Below are 26,757 nucleotides of genomic sequence, written 5' to 3'. Positions count from 1 at the left end.
GTAGGGGTGAGGCAGCCTGACCTCTGTACCGCCTGCTCCACTACTGCCTCCCACATTGCCTCTCCCACTGCCTTCCCCCTGTCACTGCTTTCTCCACTGCAGCAGTTGGAGGGATGAATTTAAGATAACCCTCCAATAATTACATTCTATACATGGAAAATTATAACAAATTCAGATTCTTCTTGGATTTTGATAAATATGGTAAGTGACAAAGAATAGAGTATCATAAATAATTTGCAGCTACACAGCCTTGTTCAGCAAATCACTTTATAATCATTCACTGGCACCAGAGTGGCCAGCTGATGTCAGCTGATCCTTCAGTTCTTCTGCATAAACCTCTGACATGAAACAAGCCTATTTGTTTTGCAGAGTGGTGGACTGAGGCCTATCAAGAAAATGATAAATCTTCCTCTATCAGGGAGACTACTTGGAGCACAACAAGAGATTTTTGGGAATGACAAATGAGAAAAGAGGGATGGTAATTGTTAGGGTGACTATATCTGGATCTTGAGGAGCACTGGATTTGCGCTGAATACAAGGCTTTAACCTGTGGCCTAGCAAAAGCTGCTAACCACAAGGCAGAATGATATATTAAAAGTAACTTTGTGAGATGCTTAGGCAAGTAGTTTTTTAACCATATAATAGTGTCATAAGATATATAGCTTTTATATATAAGATTTTGCTTATGAATGCCTATGCTAAGCCAGCCATTTGCTTATGCTGAGTAACCATCTTAACTGTGTTAACCATTTTTCTGAAAAAGCAGCAAGTGAGTCTGTGTGAGTCTGAGTGCTGTGAATGCAGTGAAGCTTTAGGAAGGTGGAAGATGGTAGTACATGGGACTGAGAAACAGACTGGAATGTGAAAAACAACACATAATTGGTAACAGAATCCTAGATGAACATATGCAAAAGGGTGAATGGTGATCAGTAAAGAAGCCTCCAAAGTCTGCCCATTGACCGAAGAAGTGGGGTGAAGGCCTTAGACATGCTCTCATAGCAAAAAGCCTTGTAAATGAATAAATGCATAGGCAATTCCATGCTAATGAAGCAAACAGTAAACAGAGGCAGAGCTTGAGATAGGAGGAGAGATGGGTGGAACACAACACCCTGGTGAGCAAGGGTGGAATGAATGTTAATGAGCATGAATCAAGGTGTATAAAATGTGAAAAGAACTATTGTTCACTGTGGCTCCCTGGTTTGTTGTTTTTTTTGGGAGCTAGTCCGAAGCTGTCTCCATTCTTAATAAAGTTGTTGTGAGCAATGTGTGCTGGTATTTGCTCCCTACTTGCTCTGGCTAATGAGTAACAGGATCCGTGAGCAATTGGATTGTCGTCTCCCTAGTCGTTGGGTGCCGCATGGAGTCAGGGTGTAACAGTAATGTTGGTCAAAGGTTAGTAATGAGTGTTCTAAGGGAGGACACTCAGGTCCTCCCTTAGAGCATATGGGTCAGCACCCACTGTCCCTTGAACAAATCTAAGGAGTCAGTGGATGCCACCCAGTGAAATTTTGCCTGAAGACATGAGTAGAAGAAAGACAGGAAAACAGCCACACATTCACTTGGGTTCCCTGTGGTCAGAGCCTCCTTCCTGGTCTAATAGATGGACAGCTTATTCAGAAGAAGGTTAATCAGGTGATCCTGGGACTTGGACAGGCCATGGGTAGGGAGTGCATAAAAGACAAAGTGAGGGGAAAATGCAACCAGAACCTCAGAAGTAGGTGGTGGAGGTAATGCAGCCTGGTTCACTCGTGGTAAGCAGGTGCCAGAGTCCCCCTCATTTGGCAGAAGGGACAGGTGTTGGGGGTTGACATGGAACAGGAAGTATCTGAGGAACAGGGCTCAACCTGATCCCAGACTGCCTTTCTTTTCCCTCTAGTTTGTGCTCTGACTCCACTCTCTGTTTGATTTTCTGGCTTCTCAACCCAGCTTGCTCTAGACTACTCTTTGCCTGATCCCCTGGCTTCCTGACTTGGCCAGTTGTTCTCAGATTGACCTGTTGGCTTCTTGGCCCATCTTGTCCTTGGAATCTGCTTGTTTCTCCTGACCCCAGTTGGCACCTTGATCCCAGACCTGGCTACTCATAACCTGCTGTAACACCACCCAGCTGCTCATACTAGAGTATCCCTCTTAACCCCTTATAAGCAAGTCTCTTTGTCTATGCTTTATTTCTGTACAGCGGAATGAAGTCAAGGTTATTCACTAGACCAGAACACAACTTTAAAGTAGAACTTATAAACAAAGATGCATCTTTGTTGAATACTAAAAGTAGACTCTATTTAACTATTTCTTTTAGTTGCCTGTTCTATTGTCTTCAGTGTTTAATGGTTAGTTAGAGCAATTTTCTAAGTATATTCTGATGATATTTGTAAGGGTATTCTGAGCAAGGTGTAGGATAGCATAGGACCCCTACAGGACAAACTAGGGCAATTAGTGACAGATAGGAGGGACAAGGCTGAGCTGTTCAATGAATTTTTTGCTTCTGTATTCCTGAACATGGATCAGGACAAATCTCCCAATTGGATCATAGACAGGCACAAAAAGGACACCAGCCCACCAACTGATAGCGCCAACTTGGTGAAGAGGCACTTGGAAGGACTGGATGTATTTAAGGCAGGAGGCCCGGATGATCTTCATCCAAAGGTGCTGAAGGAATTGGCCGGTGTCATAGTAGAGCCACTGGCACAGCTTTTTGAGCACTCATGGTGCTCAGGTCAGGTCCCAGAGAACTGGAAAAGGGCCAATGTAGGACTGGAAAAGGGCCGGATAACTATAGATTGGTTAGTTTCACCTCTATTCTTGGGAAATCCTTTGAAAAAATTATTAAGGATCACATTTGTGGGAGTCCAGCGGGAGAAAAAATGCTGAAGGGCAACCAGCATGGATTCATAGCAGGTAAGATCCTGCCTGACAACCTTGTTTCTTTTTATGACCAGGTCACAAAATGCTTAGACACAGGAGTCGAGGTAGATGTCATTTACTCGGATTTTAAGAAGGCCTTTGATACAGTATCTCATCCTGTTCTCGTACATAAACTGAGCAGCTGTGACATAGATGATTACATGGTCAGGTGGGTGGCAAACTGGCTTAGGGGTTGGATCCAGAGAGTGGTGGTGGATGTGTCAGTATCGACTTGGAAAGATGTGGGCAGAGGAGCCCCACAAGGCTTGGTCCTTGGACCTGTGCTCTTCAATGTGTTCATCAGTCACTTGATACCAAATTATGGGGTAAAGTTAACACACTAGAGGGTAGGGAACGAATCCAGGTGGAACTGGACAGGTTGGAAAAGTGGGAAAACAGAGTAGGATGCAGTTCAACAAAGATAAGTGCAAAGTGCTATACTTAGGGAGAAGGAAACACCAGCACACTTACAGGCTGGGGGAGAACCTTCTCAGCAGCACAGCAGTGAAAAGGGATCTCTGAGTCATTGCTGATGCCAGAATGAACATTAGTTGTCAATGTGATGAAGTGATCAGTAAAGCTAACCACACTTCATCATGCATTAGCAGGTGCATGACAAACTGGTCCAGGGAGGTGATACTTCCCCTCTATGCAGCATTGGTCAGGCCACAGTTGGAGTACTGTGTCCAGGTTTGGGCACTGCTCTTCAAGGGGGATGTGGACAACCTCGAGACGGTTCAGAGGAGGACCACTCATATGGTTAAAGGCCTGCAGGCAAAGCCCTATGAGGAGAGATTGAGGGACCTGAATTTCTTCAGCCTCTGCAAGAGAAGGCTGAGAGGTTGATCTTGTGGCTGCCTACAAGTTCATCGTGGGGGAGGGGCAGCCAGGAATAGGAGATGCTCTGTTTACCAGGGCACCCCTTGGAGTAACTAGGAACAATGGCCACAAACTGATGGAGAGCAAATTTAGGTTAAACATCAGGAAGAACTTCTTTACAGTAAGGGTTGCCAGAATCTGGAATGGACTTCCAAGGGAGGGGATGCTCTCCCCTACCTTGGGGGTCTTTAAGAGGAGGCTAGCCATACACCTGGCTGGGGTCGTCTAACCCCAGTGCTCTTTCCTGCCCAGGGCAGGGGGTTGGACTTGATGATCTACTGAGGGCCCTTTTGACCCAAACATCAATGAATCTATGAAATATATCCTTTTATGATCTGTTTTTAAATTTGCTTTTGGCTTATTCCTTAGGTTGGGGTTAACATAAATTAGACTATTTCCTGATCACTGGCAGCTAAGAGATTGATGAGCAAATATTTTGTGAGTCTAACAAGTGTTTACAATCTTTATCTTATTTAGCATACATGAGAAGTGCTGTTAGAAAGGAATAACTATGTCTCTCTCTGAAGGACAAACCTAGAAAATAAGAGGACCTGGCAGGGAGCAAAATAATACAGGTGGTAACTCATCATGGTTTATGTAGATATGACTGAGCAGCGTTTTTGTCATTATGAAATGATTCGTAGCAACAGACTCCCCCAAATTATTTGTTAATGACAGTTTTCTGCGAGAGTGAAAGCAGCTGGAACCCACTGAGGCTTGGTTTTGCTTGAGAAAGCTTGGGTACTTCATTGGTGAAATAAATGGGATGAGAGAGTAATTCCTTCCCAAATAACATCAATGCGAATAATAGTACTTAACTTGTAAGTCAAGGATCAGATTCAACTGCTGTCACAAAACTTGAAGGATACTGCCTCTTGAAATGTCAGTGGTTCAGGCTTTAGATCTCCTAGAATTACTTATGTCCTCTTCCTCCATAATTTTCATTGACTTACAAGGAAACTATTACTGTCCCAGGACACATTCACAGTGTCCTCAGGGCTTTTTCTGATGCTGAAAAAGAAGGGAAGTAAATGCTGCAGCTCTCTCTACCCAATGGAATAAGCTTCAGCTTTCTAATAATAAATTATGACAAAATGCCTCTCTTTCCTCTTCATTTGATATAGCTGTACCCATAATCAGGTATTTGGGAGGCCTTAAGCTGGACTTGGGTATGGCCCTGGTGGGTTGTGTTATGTCCTTGATGCTACTAATATCACACAGCAAAGGAGTGTAAGTGAATTGTTTTCTGTATATTTACACCTTGGGAAGAATAATAGAAGCCACAAATAAATCAGCCAGGTAACACCTGGCTGCATGGCATCTCTATGCAAAAGGACTTGGGAGTCTTGGTAGATGACTGACTCAATATGTGTCTGCAGTGTGATGCAACTGCACAAAAGGTGAATGCAGTTTTGGGATGCATCAATAGAAGCATTAGGTACAAGGCACAGGAAGGAACATGACAGCAGTCTTCACATACTTGAAGGGCTGCCATATAAGACAGAGGGCATCTTTTCTCTCATTGGAGAGAGGAAGATGTGGACTAATGGTTGGAAGTTGCAGCAAAGTTGGTTTAGATTGGATATCTGGAAAAACGTCTTCACTGTTAGAAGAGCAAGGCAGTGGAATAGGCTTCCTAGGGAAGTTGTTGACTTGTCATCATTGGAGGTGTTCAAGAAGAGGTTGGGATTGTTTGGATGGAGATGATCCTGTCTCAGGAAGGGGGTTAGACTAGATGACTTCTGGAGGTCCCTTTCAGCTCTACTTCTTTATGACTCTGTGACTTCTGTCTTGAGGAGGTTGTATCTTATTGCAAACATTAAATATCAGTGGTCCTTATCTTAGGACATGGGCATTTTCTGAGTCTTAATGCAGTCATTTAGCCTTTAATTCATGAACCTGGACACCAATTTCCTTTTAAGCAGGAAACGGAAAGACATTCCACCGTCGAGAGACTCCCAGTGGTTGGACCCTCCACTGAAGTAATATTCAAAGTCGTGGCAGGAGAGATTGGGGAAGACCACACTGGAAGCAAATATCTACTCGATGGACCACTGGGGATGGTAAGGCAAACACCATCGAACATCCGGGCCAGAGCCGCACGTGACCAGATGTTCGAGGCCAGGCGGGCACAGTAAGTATTCGATTCAGATTTGGATTTGGCCGATTCAGAGGACAGTGTTTTGATTCAGATTACTGTCCTGAATAGATTCAGGTGAATCAGCATTGGAAGATTTGGCACTGGTTTGGAGAGATTTTGTGATTTGGCCATAGACTATAATGGGGAATCACTGAAATACCTATAATGTTTTCATTTTTTGTCAGCTTTGGATGAAAACATCAGGGATGGTAGCCCACTCTGAGGGCATGAGGCCACCATGTTTAAAGGAGCTAGGTGTGGGGTTTCTGGGAAACTGCGCCTCAAGCTTCTGCAAGCAAAACTCACGATGTGTGATTGTGTGTGTTTTAAGGCACAGCGGGATGAAAACAGCAGGGATGGTAGCTTGTAACAGGGGACCTTCCCAGTGCTGAGGTAGAAACAGCTTACAAAAAGGACAGAAAGGCTGCAGACAGAGGCTTATGTGCTGTTTCTACATCACTCCCACACAGCACTGTGATTGGAAGGGGACTCAGGGAAAGATCATAGTCACTGGCCAGCTACAGATGTCAGTCTTCCCCCACTGCTCCACCTCCCTCTTAGTTTCTGTTTCCCTGCAAGACAGCCTTCTGAATTGCCGAATCTTTGAATCTTTTTTTTTAATCTTTTCCAAATCGATTTGAAGGCTGCGAATCGATTCAGAGGGGTTTTTTTGTCTCCCGATTTGATTCAGTGATTCAGCCTTGGAATTGGGCCGAATCTTCTTTGAATAGAATAATTGACTGAAGCTTCACATACCCCTATTGTACAGTTCTCTGCTGGTAGAGTTTCCAACCATGCAAAACTTCTACCAGTTTATTTTGAATGTTTGCATGCACCCTAAATCTGTGTTTCTTTGATGCTCTGTTGCTGCAAAAATATTTTTGTTGCACCAAAAGAAGCTTATTAGCACCTGAAAGGCAGCATGCCTGTGCCTGGTCTTCATAATGGTGTTCCCACTTCTGGATTTGGTGCCTTGGGAGAAGCTCACATTTATTTCATTCTGCCATTTGTAGCACTTTGCTAGGTACTGGATATTGTATTTTTACCCTCAGTTGAAGGAGCTGTTCTTTTGTCTGCTCCCTAGCCTGTTTCCCTGGCTGGGTCAGTGGGTTATGGATCTAATACTGAAGCAGTTCTTTCTCTTCTCACACTGTTCTGTCTTTAGCAATTTTCATTCACTATTTTGTTAATCTTTCTTGTTCATAACAGAAAAAAAACCTTAAAAAAAACCTGTCATGCTCTTTGTCCATCCCTGCTTTATTGGGAGAGCAGAAGAACTTGAAAAACAAGTGTTTTACCCAAAAATAAATGCTAGAAAATTAAGATTATTGTAGTTACTCAAAACCCCTTTTTCCACTTGGATTGCAAATTTTACCCACTATTTCTCTGTGCTTTTGTTCTGCCTTAGGAAGGTACATAGTCTGCTTGCTTGGATCTGCTTCACTATTGCAAGAGACTTGTTGAACATTTGTTATTTTAAGATTTTTCATGCTTTGGTTTCTGCAATAGTCTGAAGCACAAAATGAAACATGTCAAGCAAATGGAAGATTGGGGTCACAAAACATATCTCTTTCATGAAAAGAACTCTAGTTTTTCTGATGCCTTGCTAGAACTATGCAAATTTTAGAAGTTGAAGGAAGTTTGGAATGAAACCGAGAGGCTATAGTTTTTGACTAGTTAACATATAAATATCTAAGTATTGTCACTTCTTTGTCTTCTGATGATATATGCCAGAATCACTGTCTCATACTCAGGAATAGTTCTTTGCATGGGTAAATAATTACATGCAAATATATATTTCCATGGGCTAGTAAGCACACCTATCACAAGAGACAGTTGGTTTCCATGATGCATGTAACTCTTCCTCTGAAACACGAATACTAGCATACAAGATGGCAGCTTCCCAGGGATTAAGGCTTTTCAAAGCTTTGTTTTGAAGTTTTGATGATAGGTGCCATTTAAATACATCAGCTTAAGTTTCTCAAGTCTTGGAAGCCAATTTAGTTTAATTAAAATTCAGTGCTTTGCAGCTAAGATTTTTTCCACCTAAATTAACTTTAAATGAAATGGCATGCTTTATTCTTCCATCCATAGAATTGAAGGCATTCCACTCTATGCTTGCAATAAAGAAAAAATATGTGGCTTGTGGCATGATTCTTTGAAACTTCTTGCATTAAAATCTGACAGAGCACATTCAATCTTTGTTAAAGTCTGGTTTCCTCTTTAAGTATCTGGATTGATCTCTAAACAAAGATGTATTGTGACTGCCAGCCAAATCCAGATCAACACTGCATATGCTCAGTGTGTACAACAGATGCCCTGGGCAATAAAAATTATATTTTTTCCCCCACTCTGTGTTTAACCAGTTCATGTCACATGCCTGGATGACAAATCTGATACAATCCTATATTGACAGTACTGTATGTTAATCATTATTTAATATTTAGTTAAATAATAGCAGTCAAATCAATTCTTATACCCATTTAACAAAAACAAACTTCTAAAAATAGCTTGGGGATTATGCAGGAATTTCAAGAATAAGTAAAATGATGATGTAAGATTTTGTATTCACCCCTTTGCCTATTGTGTTCTCTCCAGTCAACTTTATAAGCTCCCTTGGATGAAAACAACAGCTTACATTTCAAAAGATGGCTCTGATTTTGGGATGCCACAAATCAGATACTTTAAAAAAGGTCTGTTTTCGAGAAAGTACCGAGCATCCACCCACTGAAAAACATGTTTCTTTAAAACATGTTGGGCACCCAAATCACTAGTCACTTTTGAAAGCATAGGCACATGTCTTATTTACCAATAAAGTGCCATGAAAAGGTAATTAGCAGAAGTAATCCTGTATTTCTCCTGTATACTATAATGAAAGAAAAGAAGTTAATATCAGACTCCACTTTTCCCCGAAGATCCCAAAGTGCTTTAACTAATCCCCAGATACTGAGCAGATATTTGGCTACTTATTTATGAATCCAAGGTGATGATTTTCAAAAGTAGCATGAAAATTGGACCACGAATTATTTAAGCATGTAAAATAAGTGGGTTGATTTTCAAAAACGTTGAGCACTAAGAAGTTCCCAACTTGAAAATCAAGTCACAAAAGTAGGTATCTATGGATTGTTGAGCTTTAAATTTAGACACCCTTTTTTCAAAATCTAGGGTGTGGAATGAATCTTTGTTATATATCAGTTTACTGTGTAGTTTTGAAAAAAATTAAAAACCACTCATCTTTTGACACCTTTGAAACTATCACACTCGTTAGTTTTTTTCCACTCTACTGATACATACTTAGCTTTAGGTACCCTAATCTTCATGTATTTCCTTTAAGTTCTGTTGGTTGGAATTGTGGTAAATTATGTACAATGTACTAAAGCTGCTGCAGAGAAAAGGGAGAACTGTGAAATAGTAGTGGTATGGCATGCTTCCAAAGGACATAGTCTATTTGGGCAATCTCTCTTAGAATAAGTGGAGGTTAACTTTTTAAATTAACCCCTCTAAGACTATTTTTGCAAGTGTAGTATATTAAAAATTGTTTCTGTTAAAATCTATAATAGAAAATAGGGAAGGAAAAATCAAGAGTGTTGAATATCAATTATAATACCCACAGATAATGTAAGATTTTAATTGCTTGCTGTGATGTGCATTATTTCTCCGAATGCCTATTACAGAAGCATCTCCTTCAAAGTCAGCCTCACAGTGAATGAAAAAACAATAGTAGCAAGGGAAATTAGTAAAAAAAATAAAATATATTTAAAGGATTTTTTTAAAACAAAAAGCAACAACTACCACAGTGTTTTGGAGGGGAATAAATGAGCAAATGAGCAAACAATCCTATACTTTCAAAGTAATCAGTTCTGTAGTCATTAATCTCTAAGAAATATCCATAAATTGCAGATAATTCTTTCTTTTTGCTTAAGTAAAATTTGAGTATCAAGGAATAGCAGAAGCCAGCATGTAAAAAGTAAGATCTGTGATATGATATTAATTGTAAAGATTATGAAAAATAGAAAGTACATTATATATAATAAATGAGTTTAAATATAAAAAAATGGAATCTAATAGTTACAAGAATAAAAAGATATGAACGGTGTATATATTAGAAGAAGAAATGGCCAGTCCATTATAATCCAAAATGGACACAGCAAAATTGTTCTACTAAAAAGACAGAGAAAATCTAAGTTTATATATTATCATAGTGGGAAGTTTAGTTTGCTTCAGACTGTGGTAATACATGTAGAGGCAGGTCTCAGTGGAGCTCTGACAATTTATACTAGTTCTCTCCCATAGAATTTGTTTAGCTTAATATTTTTTATTCTTTCTGCCATTTAAACAAATACTTTAACACTGTTTATGGAAGGCCAGGTTTGTCTCAAGGGTTGATGCATGCACCAGAATAAAATTCAGCTCATGCTCCCATTCTGCGGTCTTAGATCAATTTTTTATGATCTGGCTTATAATGTGCAACTTTCCTTTCCATTGCAGTGACATCAGCAACTTGACATTAGGTTGTTGTAATATGCTGTGCTTGTGACTACTTCAAATGCATTGGAAATGTGAAGGAAATGCAGCAGGCTTCTTTTCAGTTAGGAAAGCATTTCATTGCAAACACAGCCAGTTAGTATTCTATGGCCTATGTTGACTGTTGTGGATTTTCTGAATGAAGTTTAGGGAGTTGGCACTGACCTGTAAAGTCCTTAATAGTTTAGGATCATAACCTAAGTGTCTCTCAGAATAAAATATTACCACCCCTGCCTTTGGGGATCTCTGTCCTTTGCACTGTGTCCACCACCTCGAACATTACAACACTCAAGATTTGCTGATCTATTGGTGAAACACATTTTCAAAAAGCAACAGAAGATGTGAATATTGTTTGAAATGTGGAAGGTTTGGAGGTTACTAGTTACGCGGTACTATACTCAGTGCTTTTACAGGTTTTTGCTTCTATGGCCATACTCCAGCAAAGTGGAGCTGTGTAAGCTTGTTTAGCTCAGCAGCTGAGGAAGCAGGAGTCCCAATTTCAAACCCACATTTTGGGTCCCAGGTAAGTGTTCTAGCCATCATGTTATACAGATTGGTGAGATGAGACTCCCTGAATCTCTTCTTTTGGGCTAGGGATAGAAGTTGCATATAAACTGGTTTAAATGATTGGAAACTGGCTTAAACCTGTAACAAAACAGGAATTCAGTGCACATAAACCAGTTTACAAATGGCTGAAACTGGTTTAAGATAAATCTGGTTGAATGTAGTATCAGAATTAACTGATTTGGGTCAAACTGGTTTATAAAACTTCTGTCCCAGACCACCTTCCTGGTTCAAGTTAAATCACAGTCCCCCAGCATCCCAGCATGCTTTGAAGCCCTGGGCTGGGCTGTGATGTCTGCTCCAGAGAGCAGGGCTGGCCCCACCCCTCTGCTCCCTAGCTGGAGTAGTGAGGGCTGGCTGACAAGGGGATAGGGAGTGGGGTGGCGGGGGGAAGCAGGGCTGGGGGCACAGCCTGGTCTGTGGCTGGTGGACTGCCCCCTTCCAGGCAAAATCTGGCTGGAGTCTGGGGCCAGAAAGGTGGGTTAAACACCCTCTCCTACTAAAACTTACTGCTTGCTGCAGCTGTTGACTACAAATCCCAGAGGCACCTGGAAGCAGGAAGAGGAAGTGCTGAGCAGCTCTGCGGAGTCCTGCTGCTGTGACTTTCAACTGCAAATCCCAGAGATCTTGGGGGTAGCAAGAAGAGGAAGTGAACATACAGCCCATGCTGGCTGTGCACCAGAGAACCGTGCTCTAGAGCTCCCTGGCTTCTGGCCTTAGCCACTGCAGGCATGTGACTGTATTTCCTGAATCAAAGGTAAATGTCTGTCCAGTTGTTTTTCAGTTTAATCTCTGCATTTTAGACTAAACTGCAAAGACTGAATCAATTCAGCCTCAGGCTTTTTGACTGTCTATACTTAACCTTGAAGCTCTTCTACTTTTCATGCAAAACTTAAGTATGGACTGACCAAAAGAGTATGATTCTTTAATCTTGTAGTTAGGTTTCAGTTTATGTTCCACTGAATGTTTAGTTATTTCTGTTATAAAAAAAAAAAGGAAAAAAAAAGTGAAGCAGTATCAACGAATGACACTGAGAACATCCCTCTCTAGCATAACTGACAGCTTAGTACTGATGGCACATTCATGGGGGAGATAAGTACCAGTCCCTCAAAGTAGATGAAAGAACTGGACTTGCAACTTCCAGGTGAGTGCTCTAACATCACAGGTGAGTGATCTAATCACTGGGGCCATGTGTAGACAAAACGAGAAGCATGTGTGCACAACACTTTAAAGCAGGGTAAATGCTTTGCACTGTTTTAATGGTGTTGGTGCTTGCACACCTCAGCGGTGTCTTGCATATTAATTCCAGCCGCTATAGGAAATTCGGTGGCGTAATGCACCTTGAATGACTTGGGGCGCAGCAAACTAAAACTCCTTCAAGGAGTTTTAGTCTGCTGCCCCTACAGCCATGGAGTGAAGCAGCAGGCTCTGTGCAGTTCCATGGCTCTGCAGGAAGCCCTGCAGGCAGCCTGGCAGCAGCCTGGGAAAGCAGGCTCCACCCAAGAAAAGCAGTGAGTGTGATTTCCCCCCCGAACCCCTGGAGCCTTCCTCCCTGAGCTGTGCAGGGGCCTGGTGCTTCCCCCTCCGGTTGTGGTGCCCCCCAGGACCACCTGAGCCAGGCGCCTGTGGGCGGGTGCCACCTGGAGTGGGGGCCGCTGCTGCCGCAGAGGGAAGCACCAGCCCCCCCTGCAGCCCAGGGACTGCTTTGCCTACCGGCAGCTCGCCCTCCCCTCCCCACTGGAGAGGCAGGTAATTCAGTGGGGTGTGCACATGACATGGGGGTTTAATCTGCCCTAAATTGAAGCCGTGTTTTTTAAAACCCACCGCTTCAATTTAGGGCCCCCATTTCATCTACACATGCCCTGGGGCACTGCATAAACGATGGATGCTGTTGTGACTAGTATTATGAGTCATTGCACAAGCTGGAGTTGAGTCATCTGTCTCCTGTTGAGCTTGTAAACTGCTCTGATCTCAGCAGTTTGACTTGATTCTTGTTCTTTCTTCCTGCTCATGTACTCCTAGTATCCACTTTGGGTGTTTGACTTCTGTCTTGCTTCTGCTTCAATGCTGACCATTCCTGACTCTGGCTTCTGACACTAAGCTGTTTCCCAAGTTCTGATCCTTTAAGGTTCTACAGCTTATCTACCTTGGTTTGACTTGCAGCTTCCTGATTATGGCACCTTGACCTTAGTTTGCTCCCACCCCCATTTTGGCTTCCTGACCATGACCACCTCCTAACCATTACACTGTCATCCAGTCAGGCCCAAGCATCATTTCTTTGGGCCCAGTACAAACTTGTAAGGCAGGCTCCCTCCCCCACACACACCATCCCCCATACATAAAATCTCATGAACCATGAAAGAACATTTTCTATTTTAATCTGAAATGACATTCTACATTTCTGACTATTTTTTATCATTTTGGTTGTTGGTCCTTATGATGATATTATCCAGTCGATGTTTTGATTTTTTTGTTCTAATGGACCAACATGGCTGCAAACATTTTATAAATAAACCAATTCACTTTAAAGCTTTATTTTTCTGGCCTTTTTCACTGCAAAAACATGAATTATTTCCCCAAAGTCAATTTCTCTTGCAAGTTCACACCCAATAGACAAAATAGCGAGGTGGCTTAACTGTTCTTGTCATATAGTAGAACACCTGCAGTTTTTGATGAGTGCTAGCTTGCTGAAACTTCTTTCAGCTTCTGCTACGGTCACTAGCAGTGTGCAAAAGATCTGTATGGCTATGCACACTTCACTGAAAAGCAGTTGCAGTTGTTTTTTAATAAGGTAAGTGGGGGGTAGTTCATACTCTTTTCCAAAAGTAGATTTGAAGGGGTTTTTTTTAGATGCAGCATTTCACAAGGAAATTCTCAGGAAGATCTGTAGGATACTTGTTAAGTAGATATTTAGAAGCTTCGCCAAGTTCCTCAGGCTCCAGTATCACATATTTTAGGACTGAATGAAATGTAAAACAAATGTTATTGGTTGCTTTGAATCTGTACTCCAATCCATAGATAATGTTGTCCAAAGTTGCATCAAAAACATTCCTTCTGAATAAAGATTCCGAACAATTTTCAGAGATGGTAGAACATGATTCCTTAGCTGTGTCATCATGAAATCTTTTCCGCTTCTTGCCTCTCTTCTTTGGTAATTGTGGCAAAATTCCCATGCCTTCTGCTACAAGATGTGCTTCCTGTAGAATTTTGGGCTACTGATCTCTAAGTTGTTTTACTTTCTCAATAATATCAGCAAGGAGAGCTGCCTCTGATTCAAGAAAGATTCCCCTGGCTTGTAAAATCTTGTTTCTGTCATCAATACTTGAAAGAACCTTGTACCAGAAGCTAGCCAACAAAAGGCATGAAAATGAGCTGAAGTACCTTTTCAGTGCTTACAGTTGTGATTGAGCTTCATGCGTTAAATTTAATTCAAGAGCACATTCCATTGTTTCCAGAATACCTGGAAGATGCTTTTGTGAGTGGATGGATAGCATCTGCACATGCACTCCAGCTTTGTTTTTGTCTCCTTTCAGAAAGTAACCAACATGGAAAACAATACAGTGCTTGATTGGTAGGACTCCAGACAAATCAGTCTCTTGGTAACTGTTCTCCATTGGAAGTCTTACATTTGAGAAGAAATTCAGGAAATTTATGCCTGCCAACATTTTTTGGAATTGACTTTGCTAGCTTCCACATTTCTTCAAAAGTCAGGAAACCAGATAGAACATTTTTTGATGGACAGAATCTGTTATCAGTTTAGGCCACAAGCCTGGGTCTTTGAAAAAGCATGAATCAGATAGTGTAGTACTACTTTGTCATGTTTTTTGTAAGCCTTCTTCTGAATGTAGTGGTGCTAATGGTGATATTACCTATGTTTTGAAAGCATTAGATTGGAGTTACATGATGCATCTGGCAGCTTTTCTTCATCATCAGTTGCCACAGACACAGTCTCTATATTAAAATCATTTTCATCTTGCTTTTGTTCATCTACTTCCTTAGTTAGTGTATTGCCTGAGCCAGACTGCAGGAAGGCCTTGTCTGTTTTGAAAAACTGCAGGATTGATTGGTGTCCTTTAGCTTCTTTTAGTTCCTTTTGTTTTACCTCCTTACATTTCTGGCTGCCTGACTTATATTTATAGCCAGACATGGGGAGGGGGGTGTGTGTGTGAGAGAGAGAGAGAGAGAGAGAGAGAGAGGAAGAAATGTCCTTTTCTCCCAAGCTCTAACCCTATCCCTGTTTCAGTTCTTCTTTGTGCAATGTTTAGACCACCAGGCCTAACTCATTACTCACTTTTGGGCCTGTATATCCTACCAGCAACACTATGGCTTCCACTCTCCCTGGGATCTATGCCCCTGGTTATATGGTACTTTGTCCCTCCCCTCTCCACCTATATGCACAGAGGACTTGTAGTTCTTGAGAGAGCATGTCACATAGGGAAGCATTAATCCCTCTGTCTCTCAAACTACAAGTCCTAGCATTAACTGCACAAGGGCACTCTCTCTGTTCTACAGATGGGCCCTGGGCTGGCCAGCAACTTGTGGTGGGAGAAACCTCCCTAAGGTCCGTTGTCTAGCTGTAATTTGATTGACAGACAACGCGGGTAAAGAAAGACAGCTGTTTATTTCCTTGAGCAAAGATCATAAAGCCAGCAAAAGGCAAAATGGCCCCCCCTCAGGGGTGAGGCGATCTTTTATACTTCTTATAACAAAGCAAGACTATATGGTTAACAAAAAGCAATATTTGGGGCGGTGCTCTACAAATCTTTGTAACAGCATATTTTTATTAAGCTGAACTAGCACTTTTAAAAGCTAAAAGTTAAGTAACAGTAACATTATAATATGTTAGCAAAACCTTACACAGTAGAAGATACTCCTCAAGGACGCAACCAGTAAGCTCAAAACAATGGTTTCTCTGTCTTATCTTACTTCTTGCTGTAGCTGATTTTTTTTAGCACACAGACACAGATTCACTTTTTAACTGAGAAAATGCTTGGTACAGTTAAAATAATTACTTGACACAAGCAAAGGCCTAGCTATCATTCTGCCTTGTGGTCAGCTGCATTGCTAGGCCACAGGTCATGCCTTGTATTCAGCTGTAAAGCTAATACTTCTTAATAATCCAAATTATTGTAAACCTAACAGTATGCTTTCAGAAAACTATTCTATTTCAGGGTAATGACAAACCTGCGCACTACAAACTCACTGTTCACAATGTTGCTTGTTCTTCTTCTGATTGGCTCCAGCAAAACTGAAGTGGAGACCCCATATAGGTAATACATAACTTTCCATACATATACTCAAGCCTGACCTATAATTTAGCCTTTGTTTTTTTCCTCATAGGGTTGCAGCCTAGGCTGGGGCCTCTGGATCTCCAGGCCCTTGTAAAGTGCACCCTTTTCCTGCCCCCATGCTTGGGCCCTGCATCCAGTATCTGTCTGTGACCCTTGCTCTAGATTCAGGTTCTGGATCTCAGGCCTAACCATGAGCTTCCCTGCAAAGAGAAACCAAACCTCAGCTCTAGCTGCTTCTTGAAGTTGATTTACTGTACTAAGTATGAGTCAAGTGTTTCTGGGATATTTATTTTGGTGTCAGTGATCATTTTATTATCTTTAACCTAAGAAAACCTTTAATTCAGCTTTGGTGAGGCTGCAGCTGGAGTACTGCATCCAATTCTGGGCCCCACAATTCAGGAAGGATGTGGAGAAGCTTGAGAGAGTCCAGAGGAGAGCCATGCGCATGATCAGAGGACAAGAGTATAGGCCTTATGAAGAAAGACTGAGAGCCATGGGATTCTTCAGCCTGAAAAAGTGCAGGGGTGACCTGATGGCAGCCTATAAATACATAAGAGATGTGCATCAGTATCTGGGGGAACACCTGTTCACCAGAGCACTCCAGGGGATGACAAGGTCCAACAGTCACAAACTCCTCCAAGACTGTTTTAGGCTGGACATAAGGAAAAACTTCTTTGCTGCCTGAGCCCCCAAGGCTTGGAATAGACTCCATCCAGAGGTGGTGCAAGCGCCTCCTCTCGACTCTTTTAAGAAACGTTTGGACACTTATCTTGCTGGGATCCTTTGACCCTAGCTGACTTCCTGCCCTTGGGGCAGGGGGCTGAACTCGATGATCTTCTGAAGTCCCTTCCAGCCCTAATGTCTATGAAATCTAATGTCTATGAAATCTATGAAAAAATAACAAATAATAGCAATAAAAAACTTCAATGAGTTACCACAGTAAACTTATATGATGAAGTTCTTGCAGAGAGCTAATCCTCTGACAGCAGATCGTTTCTAGAGATACTTTTCAAACCATAACATGGAAAGAAACAAAAGCCATGCTACATTAAATTATGAACCTTTTTTTGCATGTACAATAGACTTTGGAATGCTCTTTATTTGAACTCTGTAGTTCACTTAATCATATTTTTATTAGTTTTTCTTGTCTCTCATCTCTCTTGTCTGTAAGGAACGATATAAGCATTATCTAGTGGCCAAAATAATAGTGGTAAATTCCCATGGATGTTAATCAAATACTGTGTAGGCCATATTGCATAATATCTGCCTTACATATAAACAGTACTGATAATTTTATATTCTATAGGAGTTACACTTTTAATAAAAAGAGCTGTATATACAATTACATTTTAAACAATGCTTTTTTAAGAAGCAAAACTAATGTAATGACTCATCATTAGTATTAAGAATGCAGACTATCCAGCCCATCCATTTGCTTTTCAGTGTAATAATAAAGCAAAATCTGTTCTTCTCTGTATCTGTTCCTCCCTGCAGACACAGATCTTCCCTGTAACTTGTCCTCTCACTTCTATCCATTCCCTGTTTCAGTTTCCTTTTTGTTGTCACAATCTATTCTGCTTCCAAAACTCTCCTTTCCTAATTTTTAATCCTTAAAATACAATGCAAAAAAGGATATATCAGCCAGTGAGGGAGACTGTGCCCTAAAAGCTATGAAATGCCAGGTGGAAATTGTCACAGATTTATGGAGTTTAGAAAGAGACTGAAAGAGTTTTCAGTAGGCAGAGTTCCAACTATATTGTCTCAAGCAGAAAGAAAGACAACACACAATGGATATGATTGAAAAAGGCTTTATTAGCTCATCTGGGAATTATCTGGTAGTAACCTGTACTCTGCAGAACATCCTGCTATAATCTCTTCTGCTTAATGGAAGGTTGGTTGTCTTTTGGTTGAGGCAAGTGATTTCAGATGGGGTTCTACATGGTCTGGAATCATTTAACATTTTAATTATTGGTCAGATGCAGGAACAAAGAACTTGATCAAATTTGCAGATGAGAATGCTGGGGGAAAAGGTTAACTGGGTGGGGCAATAGCACTTCTGAGAGGGACCTCAAACTCGATGCGAGTCAACAATGTGATGCAATCATGAAAAAGGCAAATGCAAATATTCACAGAAATACTGAATGTGAGACATGATAGGTGACAATACTACTTTACCAGGTGCTGATGAGGCCTCAGCTGCGGTACTGACTGCATTTCTGTCCTCTGCATTTTCAGAAGCAGGTGGGTAGATTGGAAAGTATTCAGAGGTGAGTGACAAAGAAAAGGAATAAGGGGGTTGAAATAAGCTGCATAAGGAAAGACTGACAGAATTAGATAAGGTTAGTTGGGGGGCGGGGGGGGAAGGAAATAATGTGGTGGAGGATGATAGATAAAAAATTTTAAAAAATTGAAAAAGTACCATAAAGAAGAGGAAGAACAACTATTTTCTCCCTTGCCACATAATAGGGACTACAGAATCTCCTTTCGTGGAAGATTTTTCAGGAAAAGTCAGGATAGGTATTTGAGATGGTTTAGGAATAGCACATCCTGCATCTTGTGAAGAAATTGTGCTGGATTGCACTAGTTGTGATTCTGTGATTTAACCCCTTTGTATTTCACACCTGGTTTCAGCATACTGCTGGGACCCCATCACCCTTCCATCATATGGGACATAATGATCAGGAGAAAGAAATGTTTCAGACATCAGGAACTTTTCTCTGTTCCTCAGTTTCCTCATACTGCCTGCATGCTCCCTTCCAATTGAACCAGACCTCCACACCACATGGAGTGAGTATCTGCATTGCACTCGTGCTGACCAGGAGGTGATAGCAATTAGCTTGGCTATATTGCCTGAATCCCTGTCAGATTCCCAGGTTGTTAATAATTTGTTCTTTAATAGCAGCCAGAATTGCATCTGCCCGACTATGGTATAACTCAAGATGGTTATGCAGTTTCAGACTAAGCAATTATCAAGTTTCCCTACTTAATTCAGCCAGGTCAACCAGGTGCTGACCATCCTGAAGTACTTGCCAGATTGGGATCACTTAACACAAAGTAGCTTTTGGGACACGTTTTAATTTTTAAAATTTTATAGAGACTGACAGTGAAACTTTGGGAAGCTGGTAACCTTGACAGCTGGAGCCAAGGCTACTTATAAGGCTCAAAAAATAAAATACATGCATGCTGGATATGTACTAATCACCAGACTGCTCTGTATCATTTTCTGCTTTTCTATAACAGAGCTTTTTCCACAGAGGATAGTGGCTTCAAAGTGAAAGGAATGCATGTACAAGGTAATATTTTTAAAGCAGTGCATTAAGTTGTCCTCCAAATATACATCACCACTTTGTTTGTAGGAAAATGGGGGGTAGGAGGAGGATATTATTTGCATCTTCAAATTGGGGTATTGTATGCAGAAGCACTGCATGCACATGGATACTTTGGGTACAAAAGACAGGGAGTTTCCCATGTTAGATGACAAAAATAAATGTCAATAACCTCTCCATTTATGCTACATTTTGCACCACGTCAGAGGGTCATTTTTAGAGTGAGTGGGGCAATCAGTGACTTCCATCTCTTTTAGAAGGTGCTCTAGTTTTGGCCAAAAAAAATCTAAATTGTTCTTAACCAGGGGAAAGTTTATTAGTCCAGATACAATAAAACACACCTGAATTTTCATCTAAAATTGCTTGAAAGCTTTTATGAAGTTATACAAGTATTATTTAACATTTCTAATTTTGTTCTTCATTTTCACTTACCTCTACACTGTGTTGTGTTCTGGGCAGCATGAAAGTACTTCAGGAGAGCACTATAAGCACTATTATTTCTGTCATGACTGGAGGCAACCTGTTTACTAATAAAGTAGCCTATTTTCTCAAAACTTCTAGCTAAATTATGTATTGTAAAGTAGTGAAATATTGTAAAATCGTGAAATTATTTTTTTAAGAAAAGTAAAAATGAACATACATAAATAATTTTAGATCTGTGCAAACAGATATAACACAGTGTTTGCAAGAGGCTGAATATTGGATTAACCACCCTTAACAATATTTTATATATCAACCAGCTTTTATAATTCCAAAACAATTTTCAAAGATAACATATTGCTTCTGGATTTACTATTGATGCTACATTTTATGAATAAGCTTTTAAACCTGCCTTTTGATTTTTTCCTTTCCTGTACACATTTTTTCAAAAATAGAGCCAGAAAAGTGATATCAAGTAGCAATAAAGAAAATATTTCAGACTTCCATTCATGCCAACTCTTCCTATGTATTTGATTTTCACTCTTTCTTGTGTGTTTTTATTAGATTCTTGCATTGTAGGTGAGAAGAGAAACGTCTAAATGAATGCCAAAAACATGTTGATAAAATAGTTTGTGTTTCTAGGCTTTTGTTATTGCTCAGACATGTTTGGTTCATATATAAATAGAGCATTCAACTGCTTGGAAGGATTCCCAGTTGTCTTTAAGACTGTTTGTTCTGTTTTTCTGAAATGAGTATATGAAGCTTCATCTTTATTACTATAGAACCAATGTGCTGTGTAAGTGTTTTCCCACTAGCTTCTGACCTTTCCATAGCATGGCATTCTTTTGCCATAATCATTCATTTAATTCTTGGTACAATATTGCGGAAGTCCATCAAGTGTATTAATTCTTCTGTGGTAGCTTTAGACAACATTGGTCACAGTATCTTGATGTGATGCCTGTCCTTCTTAATCAGCATACAACTTCTTTTGTCCTTCTTCTTCATTCAGAGCTCATCACTTGTGAATGCCTCACAGCATTTGAATTTTCACAGCCATTACAAGCATGCAGTATAAGCCTTTGCATGAAGGACTGGGATGCTTAGATGAATTGCTCATCAGCTTGTGTTAGCTACTTGCAAGTTTGCAGAAAGTAGTTCCAAGTTTTAGAAGTAAACTGTATCATTATTGGTATGTGTATACTTTACCTGAATATTATTACTCTTTATACATTTCTATATAAGAGACTCTCAGCTACTGGAATTGGGTTTGTGCACTGGTTTTTGAAAGAGGGTATATGAAGACATTCCACTTAGGTTGACCTAACTGTGGTTAGGTTGATCTAAGTGACAATCTGTACAGATGTTCTGGAGGTTAGGTTAGAATCAAAGCATGGTGCATGGTTCCCTGCTTAATACATACACATCAATTTTATGGGCCTGTTTTTGAGGAAGAAGGTATGGGTTGTATGTGAGATAATATGGTATATTACCAGCTATTTCTCTTCTGTAGAAAACACTGACTGTAGATAATATTCATAACTCTCTGTTTCATAAAAAAGAGGCAGGGGATGCAGGGTGGGTGGGAGAGGATTTAGTATCATAGAGCTATAAGTATATGAAGATGCTTACCAGATAATCTTAAAACCTTCAGTGTTTTGCACTGTTATATTTGCATTTGTTTGCTGTTAGGTTCAAAGCCAAATGGATGACTTTCTGAGTTTAGATACATGGCCTGGCTGGTTACATGTATTTTTAATGCCGCTTTCTCTTCTCCATGTGCAGACTTCTAATTTAAGGAAAAGTCTACAAAAGAAGGAAAAAGAAAGCAAGGCTTAAGGAAGAGAAAGTGTTAATACTTTGCAAAGACAATTAACTTGAGATTGGTGTATACACTACTATTGAAAGAAGAAAAAGTCATCTCTTTGCTTTACGAACCTCACCTCCATGTAACTTATAGATGTGATAACATATTTTTATCCTTTTACTCTTTTATACAAAGTTTTTATATTTGGAATAATATTAATACATTTGAAGACAACTAAGCAGATAATTTGGGAGTACTGGCATAGGGACCAGATGGCATAGCTATGCTGTAACTTTACTGAAATATGTGCTTATTTCTCATATAATCATACAAGCCAATAAAATGTACCTGTATATTTCACCCTCTTAAGCTAGCCCTACTAAAATTTTATTGCTTCTCATACCCTAACACTAAATCTTAAAGTAACTGTATAATAACACAGTTTATTACTGAGACCCCCTCTTTATCTAGTCTCTATCATTTCTTAACTCGATTTTTCTGTGACACAGAAGATAAAGCTCTATTATAAAAAAATAAAAAGTACCGGATAACAGGTTTATTTTTATATAAACTGTCCACTTTACTTGCTGTGTGAAATGTACTTGTGATACTTCTGTTCAATGTCATGTTGCTTATTGATATGGAGACATTTGATCTTTCACTTTGTGTATAATGTGTCTGTTGTTTTTAATTGACAATGGTAGGTGCTATAGGGCTTGTGCCCTTTCCAAGACAACGTCTTTTCTTCTGCTACAGTGGGTAAGGGATCCTATCTCATCCTTAACCCCTCCTGGTTGATACAAAACTCATCTGCCATGACTTTGATGGTAAGTATACTTGTTCTTATTTATTACAGGGATGTGTACACACTTTCCCTGACAGGAGGATGTTCACCATGACACCAGGCAGAAGAAGATTTTTACTGATGTGAAAAATAACTGAAAAACAAATAGGGCTCTACCATCCCCTGCACCCCAACCTTATGCCCCCTGACACCCAGATTTCCTTTCAGGGTGTTACAGAAAAGAAAACAGTCCTCATCAAAATAAGCAAACAAAATAAAGTCCTTCTTATACTGCTACTCATGGCTCTTCTTATACTTAAAAAAATGTTGCTTTTTTAATTCAATTTTCAGTTGTCGACACTGGACTGCCACTCTCCTTGGCTAGTCTCTAGTGTGTCCCTTACCTGACCAGGGAGCCTCCTCTTGGGTTTTAGCCTTAGCTGTTGCCCACACGTTGGTCTCCACTTCATACCCCTGCTCCTAGGGACTCTTCAACAGCCTGCTTCCCAGCTGTCCTTCCCTCTCCTCCACATTGTTTTTTCCCTCCCAGGGTATGTCCACTCCCCTCTCTCTCCACCCAGCTTATTTTTCTTTTTTTCTTTTGCCTTGCCCCCTGGGCATTCCCTGCATTGCTGCTTTTACTGGCATCTCTCTCTCCAGCTTGGGGATGCTGGTGCCTCTCTCCAGCTTGGGGCTTCTTCCCGTATCTCTCTCTGGCTCAGGGCTGCTTCATGCTGAGCTCTGTTGGCTTATCTGGAGACAGCAGTTGTTCCAGATCCGTCCCCTTCTCCCTGCTCTCTCTCAGCGTTTCAACGCAAGTCCGGGGGAGACTGGTCTCCCTGCAGGGAAAACAGTCTCCTGCTGTGGCTCTCTTTCACATTACTCTTATGCTTCCCTTCTAAAATCATCAGTATAACTTGAAATTGAAACCAAAATGTCATATGATTCTAGAGAAGGACTTTTAAAGAAAGAGACATGAAGTCTGCCCCTTCTGTTAATATTTGAGAAGGATCAGTGTGTGCTCCAAGAGGAGGCTGAGCACACTTGTAACAGACACGATTGGCTAGATCCGTGGTACTCCAAATATGGCCCTTAGGCTGGAGGCCCATGGAGCTGAGTCATTTGGCCCATGGGGCACCTGGTACTTCATAAGAAAACTGTAGCAAGCTGAGCTGGCTAAGGGAGGCCTGGCAGCACAGGTGGTGGGAGAAAATATTATTTGGGGGGGCTGGAGGAGCATGTGGCAGTGGTGCTGGAGCAGTGGAGCTGTGAGGAGCTCAGCACACGTGGGGTGCTGGCCTGGCTGCATGCCAAGTGGCACTGGGTGCCATGGCACCACTGCTGTTGCTGGCTGGTGCTAAATTAGTTTTGGTGGGGGCTATGCCCCATTAGCTCTGGCCTTCCTCCACCTATGGCTGGCAGCTAGAAAACAGGCTAACTGCCAGTTAACAGACAGACTTGTAGCCAGCTGCCAGGAGTAAGATGCACAGAGGCAGACATCTAGGCTGCTCAGGGACAAAGATCTGGAAACAGCTCAATTAAACAACAGCAAGGGAAGGCAGGATACTCATTAGTCCCAGAATGGTAATCCTTGTTGCTGGCTGTAGAGTCACCTGACCAGAAGGGGTGGATGGGGCTTAGGAGGCACATAAAACCAGTGCCTGAAACCGGGTAGCTGGTCAGGCGCTCCAACCACTAGGGGAAATATCTCTGGAACAAGAGGGCTACAGGAGATGGAATGACTGGCTGATACCTGAGCTACCCTGAGGACTGCAAGTGAGGAGTTGATAGTTGGCAAGGAAGCATTACCTGGCATGAAGAGGATTTGTTATACAGCGTGTATACCAGAGTGTAGAGTTGTAGCCAGTGGGCTTGTAATTTGGTTTAAAGTTTAAATGAGTGGACTGGGAGTGTCTAGAAGGGATGAGGATGAGGATGAGGTCATAGCAACATGCTAGGGGCACAATGGAGTTTTGAACCTTGCCAGGGGCTGGGGCTCAAGACCCAGAATGTGCTTAAGCCAGAAAGGGTTGAAGCCTAGAGAAGGGCTGAAGCCCTTCCTTGGGGGAAGCCAGACAAGGTCAGGGGCCCAGTACCCAAGAGGAATGAAACCAGGGCCAGGGCCCCAGTGCCCAAGAGGAGCAAAACCAAGGCCAACAACCCAGAGCCTGAGAAGGGTGAGACAAGAGATGGAGCCCCAGAAGCTGGGTCCAACACAGTGGGCTTAGGCTAAGGGGACCAGCTAGAGGAAGTGGGTGGAAGCCAGGAATGCTGAGGCTCCAACAAGGATGTGAAGGCCTAAGGAGTGATTAACTGATCACTCCTTAGGCCACTAGACTGATTAACTGATATTGATATAATCAGTGAGGCATGGGCATCGCTATAGGGGTGGAGGGAAGCCACAAATAGCTCTTAAGGAAACAGATGTCCTGGGGACACAGACAGGCCAGGAGGGCCCAATTAATGCTTGAGAGGCAGGATTTGGATCAGCTGGGTTTGGGAGGGACCTACTGACTGGCTATAGACAAGAGCTTGCTCAGGGACCCTGAGGCAGCCTCCCTTGTTCCAATCAAATAATACCAGCAAGGTGTGGCAGGTGAGAGAGCAAGAGGGAGGTTACCCTAGAGTCAGAGCAGGCCGGGATTTGCATGGCCTCCAGGGGGCATCATGGCCATGCCTGGGGGAACAATCCTGTTACAGATCCCTGTGGGTTGGGGAATTTGGAGCCCTCTGGCAATTAAAACTGCCACCACTCCCCATCACTAAATTTTTGGAACCATGGGGAACTCCATGGGCCAGATGACTCTGTTCTGTGTTTCCAATTGGGTTGACTTCCAGGGTTAGACCTAGTGTGCATAACCGTGGACCCGGCATGTGGAGTCAGTTTGTAATCCCAGACCTGGTGCCTGGCTGATCCACTGTCAGACTCAGTGCATGGCCGTAGACTTGGTGCCTGGTATGGGCAAGGGTTGATTCACAGTCTGGATCTGACCTGTAAGGTGGGCTCTTGCATCAGATCTGGCTCACAAATTTGACCCAGGAAGCTTGAGCTCTGCTGTCTTAAAATGTTGTGGTAGCTATTTTGGGGGGTGTGTCGGGGCCTTTCTCTGCTGCTGGCCCTTTCCCTCCCATCCACCCCTGTCCCTGTCATTCAAGCTGTGCAGAAAATAATTCAAGATTCATTAAATCATTATACAGTCTCTCTGAATAAAATATGGGAAGGGAGAGACTGGAACCAAGACTTCTCCTTCACAGGGGGTGGTAGAAAAACTAGGTGATGGAGTCATCCCCTTATGCCTTTGTTCTTGGCCAATTAAGTTTGAATAGCGGCATGACTTCAGCAGGGGTTAAAAACACCTCTAGTCCCAGATTAGTTTAAAGCCTGGTAGTTAGGGCACTCTCATTAGAAAAGTGGGACAAGCTGCCTCAGATGGAAGAGAGAATTGAAGCTGGATCCCTCACTTTCTGGGCATGCGGTTTAACCACTATGTTCTTACATTCAAAGTAGATGGCAGCACCCTTACTGGCCCTATTTTAACTGAATAAACTTTGCTCACTTCTTTGAAAGAAAGAGTGTAGGCAACTGCCCTCAAAAATGTATTCTAGACTGAGGTATCCAATGGACAGAAGTGCCCTTCTACAGTTCTAAGTCAGTGCCTAAGGTCTCAAGAAAGGCAGGACTTGAGACACATGCCTGTCCTTAGCATTGCCTATTGGCTATCTGTGCCTTGTTCAGCATGTTTACTGTTCTGCTGCACGTTCTCAGGTGCCTAAGTCTTGTCATGCACCACTGAGGGAGCTTAGGTGTTTAACTATCAACTCTGGATTCTGCTTTGTGGGGGGCAACCATCTATGAGCTTGGCATTACAGCATTTAACATCTGTGCACCCTGTGTATTTTGAATCGAGCCCAATAGCTATTTGCATTATATAATGTCTAAAGATCTACATGAGAGACTGCATCTACATGAGATGCTGACTGCACAGTATCTCGTTACTGCTGTGCAGAGACATCAGATGGCATGAAGTGTGACATGATACTACTGCACAGTAGTAATGGGTTATTGTGCAGTCAGCATAACCTAAAAGCTGTTCAGTGATGTGACTGTGCAATAACTTAGTATACAT

The 26,757-nt window shown here is 41.7% G+C and overlaps 1 long non-coding RNA gene across 5 annotated transcripts in view; it reads left to right on the top strand.

Annotated features, from left to right (window-relative positions):
• LOC106738276 (uncharacterized) overlaps positions 1 to 22,920 on the top strand; it is a 48,558-nt gene extending 25,638 nt beyond the window's left edge. For 2 of the 5 annotated variants that reach the window (XR_009461047.1, XR_009461044.1), the window contains 8 exons: positions 5,703 to 5,911; positions 10,855 to 10,964; positions 11,528 to 11,762; positions 18,475 to 18,537; positions 18,928 to 19,083; positions 21,052 to 21,231; positions 21,825 to 22,605; positions 22,703 to 22,920. This is a non-coding gene — a long non-coding RNA (uncharacterized LOC106738276). Of the gene's footprint in view, positions 1 to 5,699; positions 5,912 to 10,854; positions 10,965 to 11,527; positions 11,763 to 18,474; positions 18,564 to 18,927; positions 19,084 to 21,051; positions 21,232 to 21,824; positions 22,606 to 22,702 lie in introns of all 5 variants that reach the window. The other 3 variants (XR_009461046.1, XR_009461045.1, XR_002087281.2) reach the window with 3 other exon arrangements.
• Positions 22,921 to 26,757: the final 3,837 nt, after the last annotated feature.

This window comes from Alligator mississippiensis, chromosome 3 (genome assembly GCF_030867095.1).
Source record: "Alligator mississippiensis isolate rAllMis1 chromosome 3, rAllMis1, whole genome shotgun sequence".
Classification (NCBI taxonomy): Eukaryota; Metazoa; Chordata; order Crocodylia; family Alligatoridae; genus Alligator; species Alligator mississippiensis.
The sequence above is the reverse complement of the archived record's forward strand: the minus strand, read 5'-3'. Positions and strand labels throughout refer to the sequence as shown.